Raw genomic sequence first — 8,568 nt, 5'->3', positions numbered from 1 at the left:
TCATTGTTTTTCTCATTTGGGAGTTGTGGAGCTTGGCTAAAGGCAGTTTTTGGAAGATTTTTTGCTACAATTGAAGAGGTGAGTGAAGTTTAATCACTCTTGTTGATAGATATTGATTACCCATTGATTATTACAACTAGCTTATGTTGATTCAAGGTGCAATTTAGGGAGTTTAGACTATGTTGTTTGAGATGGAGATTTAATGATTTTAGGGTCGTTTAGTGGTGGAATTGGGTGAAATTAGTTTGGTTAGATTCGTATTTGAATGAGAGTTCAGAATATGTGAATTTTGTCGGGTTCCACGGTGCGGACCTGGAGTTGACTTTTTGAGTTGACTTTGCATATACGATTCAAAACCTTAGCTTTATCATTTGAGATTGTTTTCGATAGCTTTTATTGATGATATTAAGTTGCTTTGGCTAGATTCGAGTTGCTCGGAGTCCGATTTGCGTGGCAAGGGCTTTTTGGAGTATTGATTTGTGCATTTTGAGGTAAGTAACATATCTAAACTTAGATTAGAGGGTAAATATCTATGGGAACCATATTACATGAGATGTATTGGGGTGCCACACGCATTAGGTGACAGGCGTGCGTGCGTGTACCGGAGTATTCATGATTTAAGATGGCTTTTAGAATACTATGGGATGTATTTTTGCTATCATGCCTCGTTATATCCGTATTTTCTAAACTTGTATGATTATTTTGTTCTAATTCATGTTAGAAATCATGTTTAGACTATGTGCTAGTTGTTTGAGACATGGGCTATACTAGTTGTTTCTGAGCTATTTGCCTTAATTGTTCACATACTTTTAGTCTTGTTGCTACATCCGTGTATGATATCTCTATCTCAGTACTTTATTATTTGTTTCCTCACACGTTGTTGATACCTCATATGTGTAACACTGTTCAATTGAGTACTGTGAGATGTGGTTAACTATGACTTGACTAGTTGATGACTGAGCTTGGGCTATAGAGCCGATTTGGTATTGATTTTGAGGTGACGCGTAGGCCAAGTTCATATTGGGCTAAGTGTTACTGATTTGAGGTATCGCGTGCACTAGGCCCCACTATTGCGCTATGCGATTATGATTAGTTCTTGGGCAGGATCCGCCCCTCCGATGTCTGACATGCCAGTAGTGGGCACAGGCACAATATTATATATACATGCTTTGGTAAGGGGCATTTATGTCAGGCACCTGTACAATGCTAAGTTTTGATATATGTGATGGTGAGGGCCTTGTGCCAGGAACCACGAGCATGCTAGGTGTTGTTATTCTTGATGGTTCCATCTTGATGATATTGAGTTGACATGTGTACTTGAGATGTAGGCATAGATATGTGTTTCCCTCATGCTAGTTGGTAAATATAATGTATTTAACCATGTTGGGCTTTAACTATTATACTTGGAAATCATGTCTAAATTTCTGAAACATGAACGAGCTGAACATGATTTCATTGAGTTACTTATACTATTTCCTGTATATCTTGAGTTATTATTGGCTATTGATATTGATCTCTGACTATTTCTTTTGAGCTCTTCACCGCTTTCATCCCAAGGTTAGGTTTGTTACTTATTGAGTACATGGGCCGGTTGTACTCATACTACACTCTGCACTTCGTATACAGATCTGGGTACCTTTGGACGTGGTGACTGCTAGAGTTTTCATGGTACCACCTGTTAGGAGACTACAGGGTAGCTGCTATGTCGTCTACAGACCTATTTCTGTCATTTCTATTCTATTGTTCAAATAGTTGTATTGAGGATTTTGGCCTTGTATTTTGATTCTCAGTGGTGCTCATGTACCCATTGACACCAGACTTTTGGGATGGTTGTAGTAGTATTATCTCTATTTTTCTAAGATATAATTGATATTTCCGAGGTTGAGTTTATTTGATTTTGTTTAAATGGATTTGTTGTTATTGTGAAACTGTTGGCTTACCTAGCAAGTAGAGTTAGGCGCAGTCGCGACTCCGATGGGAGTTGGGTCGTGATAAGTTGGTATCAGAGCACTAGGTTGCTTAGGTCTCACAAGTCATGAGCAAGATTAGTAGAATCTTGCGGATCGATACGGAGATGTCTATACTTATCGTTGAGAGACTACCGAACTGTTAGGAATACTTCACTTTCTTGCATTCTTGTCGTGTGGATTTGTAATTTTTGATATCTGAACATAGACTCTGCTATTCTCTCACAGATGGCGAGGATACGTGCGACTGGATCAGGTGGACGGCCAGCAGTACCACTAGTTAGGGTTGTGAGAGGCCGGGGCCACGATAGAGGGCGAGGTGAGGCTCGCACTACAGCTAGGGCATCACTTGTGGAGCCACCGATTGCTCTAACTGAGGAGAAGGATCCCGATATTGTTGAGACGGTGGGACCAGCTTATACACCGGCGGTACCTATTATTATTCCTGGTCTTCAGGAGGATTTGGCTTAAATTTTGACCGCGTGCATGAGCTTGGCTCAGGAAGTTTCAATGCCAGCTGCACCAATAACCTCACTGGCTGGGAGAAGAGCCCAGACTCCCGCCACCTGTACTCCAGACCAGCTAGCTCAGGGTCATCAGCTACCGGGGGTGTTACCAGGTCAGTTGGTTATTACTGCTCGGTCCGAGGTTGGTCCACTATGACTGATGAGGAGCAGAAGAGGTTGGAGTGGTTTGGGAGGCTTAAACTACCAGAGTTCAGCGGAGGGGAGTCAGAGTATGCTCAAAATTTTATAGACATGTGTCAGCGGATTATTCACACAACAGGTATTTTTGACACCAATGGGGTTGAATTTGCTACCTTTCAGCTGACAGGGGCAGCTTATAGATGGTGGCAGGCTTATGAGTTGAGTAGGCCACCTAGCACAGTGCCACTTACATGGCATGAGTTCTTAGTTCTCTTCTTAGAGATGTTTGTCCCACAGACTCACAGAGTAGAGCCGTGTGAAGATTTTGAGCAGCTACGCCAAGAGATATGACTGTGACTCAGTACGAGATGAGATTCACATATTTGGCCCATCATGCCATATGGTTGGTTCCCACTGAGAGAGAGAGGATCAAGAGGTTCATTGATGGCCTCAATTATGGTCTAGGTTACAGTTTGACTCGAGCTGCCAAGGCAGATGCTAGGTTTGACTAGGTTGTCGAGATTGCTACGTGCTTGGAGCAGGTTCGCAGGCTTGAGCACAAGGAGAGGGAGGTCAAGAGGCCCCATGGTCAGGTGGTTTCGGTGGTACCTCATCTAGAGGCCAATCACATCACAGTAGAGGTCGTCCTTTTAGGCCCGCTCAGATAGCACGTCAAGTTCCTTGTGGTTCATCAGCTGGCCATGATTCATACAACACTCTTCTAGTTCAGTCGTTTTTCAATGCACTTCCAGCTCAAAGCTTGTACTGTGCTCCATCAATTTAGTTTCGTCAGTACCAAGTTCATGTAGTGGTTATTCCTGTTCTTGGGGTCTGATTTAAGCCCATAGCCATTCCCAGTTCGAGGTTGTTGCGATGTGGATAGTTAGGGCAGTTGAGGAAGTATTTCCCCCATTATTATAGAGGTCCAGTGTAGCAGGGAGGCAAGACTATGACTGCTGCACCAGTTGCTACACCGTCTGCTTAGCCAGCTCGTGGTGGAAGTTGTATGGGTCAAGGTCGTCTAGAGGGGAAGGTCAGTCAGGTAGTGGTTAGGCTCATTTTTATGTATTTCCATCCATACCAGAGGTGGTTGCTTCCAATGATGTGATCACAAGTATTGTTTCAGTGTGCCACAGGGATGCTTTAGTATTGTTTGATCATGGTTCTACTTATTCATATGTGTCATCATACTTCGCTCGTTATTTGGATATGCCTCGTGATTCCTTAGTTATTCCTATTCATGTATCTACATCGGTGGGTGATTCTACTGTTGTGGACTGCATATATTGACTGTCTGTGGTGACTATTGAGGGGTTATGAGACCAGAGTTGATCTTTTACTACTTAGCATGATTGATTTTGACGTGATTTTGGGCATGGATTAGTTGTCTCCATATAATGCTATCCTTGATTATAAGGCTAAGTCTGTGATGTTAGCAATGCCGGGGGTACCGAGGTTAGAGTGGAGAGGCTCCCTAGATCATGTTCCTATTAGAGTGATATCACATTTGAAGGCTCAACGGATGGTTGAAAAGGGATTTTTAGCATATATGGCCTACGTGAGGAATGTTAGTGCTGATACTCCTACCGTTGAGTTAGTTCCATTAGTGAGAGACTTCCTAAATGTGCTGCAAGGAGACCTTCCAAGCATGCCACCCGGCATGCACATTGATTTTTGTACTGACTTGGTGCCGAGCACTCAGCCCATCTCGATTTCACCATATCGCATGTAACATATATGGAGTTGAAGGAACAGTTGCAGGAGCTACTTGATTAGGGCTTCATCAGGTCTATTTGTAAAGAAGAAGGATGGTACTATGATGATGTGTATTAACTATAGACAGCTAAACAAGGTTACTATTAAGAACAAGTACCCTCTATCGCGCACTGATGACCTATTTGACCAGATTCAGGGTGCCAGAGTATTCCTGAAGATTGATTTAAGGTCAGGGTATCATTAGTTGAAGATTCGGGATTTAGAAATTCTGAAGACGACTTTCAGGACCCGCTATGGTCACTATGAGTGTCTGGTGATGTTTTTTGGGTTGACCAATGCCCCATCAACTTTCATGCACTTGATGAACAACGTGTTCCAGCCATATCTTGATTCCTTTGTCATAGTATTCATGTCATGCCCCTAACCTCGGGGAGCGCGACCGGCGCGCAACCGAGGGAACCCGGTCGAGCAAGCCTATCTAGCCTTTCATACCCGACTCATTCTAAATCTGAAGAAGTAATACATTACCAATTGTTAAACATGTGAGAGAGAGTTGTCATATAAACGCATAAACATTTCTAGTTAGATTCTTACTTAAAATACAACATGCCATAGTTATGTTCCCAAAAGTACAACAGTTGACAGTCTAATAGAGAAAAGTTTCAAAATACAACGTGATCCTATGGCCACCTCGGCACCCATACATGACCCACTTAAATGTCTATGGAGCCTCTAAGGATACAGAAGACCAAAATGATAATGCCGGCAACAAGGCCCCGACCATACCTAAAAATGTGGAAATTTACACAAAGAAGAACTACAAAACCCCTGGGAGGAATGGGGGCTCACCAAGACAGCTGTGAAAGGAGCTAGAGAGCACCACTATCTGAGATCGGCACTATCAACAACGGAACCACCTACATCCATTCAAAGATGTAGCGCCCCTGGCAAAAGGGATGTTAGTACTGTCGAATAGTACTAGTATGTAAGGCAAACACAATTCTTAATAGGATGAACAATGAACAAATAGAAGGCAGTTATATCATGAACAAGTACATCACATGATTACGAGGAAAAATACCAAACAAGGTTCACATGATTCCGGTTAAGTCTTTCCATTCCTTTAGGCTAATGTTCTTTAGTGCCAAGTGCCATACTTATAATATAATGCCACCGTGATTTTTACACGGAGTCCGGTCTCGACCCGACCGGCTAAGCCATCCCAAGTGATACATATCCAAGTCCACAATGATATTCAGAAATCCAATATAAATTCCACCATGAGTACATCATGGCGTCCAACCTTGGCCCGATCGGCTAAGCCATCTCACTTGGGACATAACCTCTTTCAATTACTCCCTAGTTCCCATTTCCTTCCATTTTTCCCATAACATGGTACAACACCTCTTTTTGTTAATTTGTTTCTTGGAACTTGGATACATTGTTACAACACAAGTGTTCCTTTTATTAATTCGTTCATATAACTTCATCATTCGTGTCGATAAGGGGGCTATCATATAAGGCATGCACACATAAGAAAATAATGAACACTTGGAGAACATAATAACATTTTTAACTATCATGATTTCAGAATAAACACATAGAAAAATTTTGGGACGAAAGTCCGTCACCCAACACATTAATGCAATTCATCAAGTATGATCAATTCGAAACTCACGCCAACTATTTGGACACTAAGAATTCAACACTAAGAAGAAGAGGTTTATCCATACATACCTTAATGGAGCTTCCCTTAAATCCTTACAATAAATTCCGGAATTTCCTAGCTACTTCGATCTATTTTATGAGAATTATAAATTAAGCCAAGAATTAGAGACATAATTAAGATTCTAGCTCATTTGAGCACATTGTCAAAGCGCTAGGTGTGCATTGTGGTATTAAGACCCCTTTGTGAGAGATTTTTATCACCTTCCACCCTAATTGCCATCTTTTTAGCTCACAATCTTCCCATACCCCATTGTTACTCATGCATGCAAGATAGTTAATTCCTATACCCACGAACTCACCCGTGATCACTTATTTTAGTAGAATTTCGAAATTATAGATTAGGGCACAAGTTCTTACCTTTTATGATGAAGACCTAGCAGATTTTACTTGATAATCTTTAAGGGATTAGGCAAAGATCAAATGGGGACTTGATGAAGACCACCCTCTCTCTCTCTAGAACTTTTTCTCTCACTCTATTTTTAGCAAAATTGCATAAAAGGGGTCTAAGGGGGTGTTTTTAATGGAATGGGGTCGGGTTTTAAAATTTAGAAAATAGGAGCCCGACAAAATCTGCGATCGCATAATAGACATACGGCCCACAAAAGGGACCGTAAAAATGGTCCCCAAAACCCGAACAAACTGCCCGGGTATGCGATAAGAATGCGGTCCACATACCTGTTCTGCGGTCGCATAATGCACCGCAAAACTGCCCCTCGCAAAAATGCCATGCGATGAGTATGCGGCCCGCATATTGATTATGCGATCACATAATTGGCCGCATAGATGACCTTAAAATTAACCAACACACTGTCTGACTCTGCAGTGACTATGCGATCCGCATAGGCATTATGTGATTGCATAATGGATCGCAGAAATACACTATTCTGGAGAAATATTATTCCTTAACTTTTTAATGCACAGCTCAGTCCAAAGGGTCAGAACCGTGGCGAGCTTGCTCGCCTCGAAGAATTTTATGACTTACTAACACATATTCCTAACTTGGCACTACGAGATCTCGGGTTTTTAAGTAAAAATTTCACGGGGCCTGACAATTCATTGATGATATATTGGTGTATTCACGCAGCCAGAAGGATCGTGAGCAGCATGTGAGGATCGTACTCCAGACTTTGAGGAAGAATAAGCTATATGCTAAATTCTCCAAGTGTGAGTTTTAGCTTGATTTGGTGGCATTTTTGGGGGCGCGTGGTGTCTAGTGAGGGGATTAAGGTATATCCAATAAAGATTTAGGTAGTTTAGAGTTGACCCAGACCGTCTTCAACTACTGAGATCCAAAGTTTCATTGAATTGGCTGGGTATTTTCACCGTTTGTAGAGGGTTTCTCATCCATTGCTGTACCTTTGACTAGATTGACCTAGAAGGGTGCTCGATTCAGGTGGTCTAAGGAGTGTGAGGAGAGCATTCAGAAGCTCAAGACCTCCTTGACTACAACTCCAGCTCTAGTTTTGTCTTTGATATGTCGGGTTCTTATACAGTTTATTGTGATGTTTCACGAATTGGCATCGGATGTGTGTTGATGCAGTAGGGTAGAGTAACTGTTTATGCTTCGCGTAAGTTGAAGCCCCATGAGAAGAACTACCATGTACAAAATTTGGAGTTGGCAGCCATTGTTAACGCATTGAAGATTTGGAGGCACTATCTCTACGGCGTGCATTCTGAGGTGTTCATAGATCATAGGTTTCTTCAGCACTTGTTCAATCAAAAGGATCTGAACTTGAAGCAACAGAGGTGGTTAGAGTTACTAAATGACTATGATATCACCATTCTTTATCATCCGGGAAAGGCCAATGTGGTGGCCGATGCCTAGAGTAGGAAGGCTGAGAGCCTGGAAAGTCTGGCATATATTCTAGTTTGGAAGAGACAGTTAGCATTGGATGTTCAGGCTTTGGCCAATCGGTTCTTGAGGTTAGATATTTTGGAGCCTAGTCGAGTTCTTGCTTGCGTGGTTTCACGGTCTTATTTGTTTGAGCGCATCAAGGCACGTCAGTATGATGATCCCCACTTGTTAGGACTAAAGGACACTGTGCAACACGGTGATATTAAGGAGTTTACTATTGGAGATGATGGGGTATTTATGATGTAGGGTCAAATCTGTGTTCCAAATGTGTATGGATTGCGTGAGTTGATACTCGAGTAGGCCCACAGTTTGCGGTATTCCATTCATCCGGGTGCCACGAAGATGTATTAGGATTTGAGGTAGCACTATTGGTAGAGGATGATGAAGAAAGATAATGTTGAGTATGTGTTTCGGTGTTTGAACTGTCAGCAGGTGAAGTACGAGCATTAGAGAGCCGGTGGTTTGCTACAGAGGCTTGACATTCCAGAGTGGAAGTGGGAGATCACGATGGCTTTTGTAGTTGGACTTCCACGGAGCTTGAGGAAAATTGATGCAGTATGGGTTATTGTGGACACACTAACCAAGTCTGCACATTTCATTCTAGTTGTGGCTACCTACTCTTCATAGCGCCTAGCTCAGATTTACATTCGTGTGA

The sequence above is a fragment of the Nicotiana attenuata genome, chromosome 9, assembly GCF_001879085.1.
Source record: "Nicotiana attenuata strain UT chromosome 9, NIATTr2, whole genome shotgun sequence".
In the NCBI taxonomy this organism is placed as follows: domain Eukaryota; kingdom Viridiplantae; phylum Streptophyta; class Magnoliopsida; order Solanales; family Solanaceae; genus Nicotiana; species Nicotiana attenuata.
Note: the sequence above shows the minus strand (reverse complement) of the source record.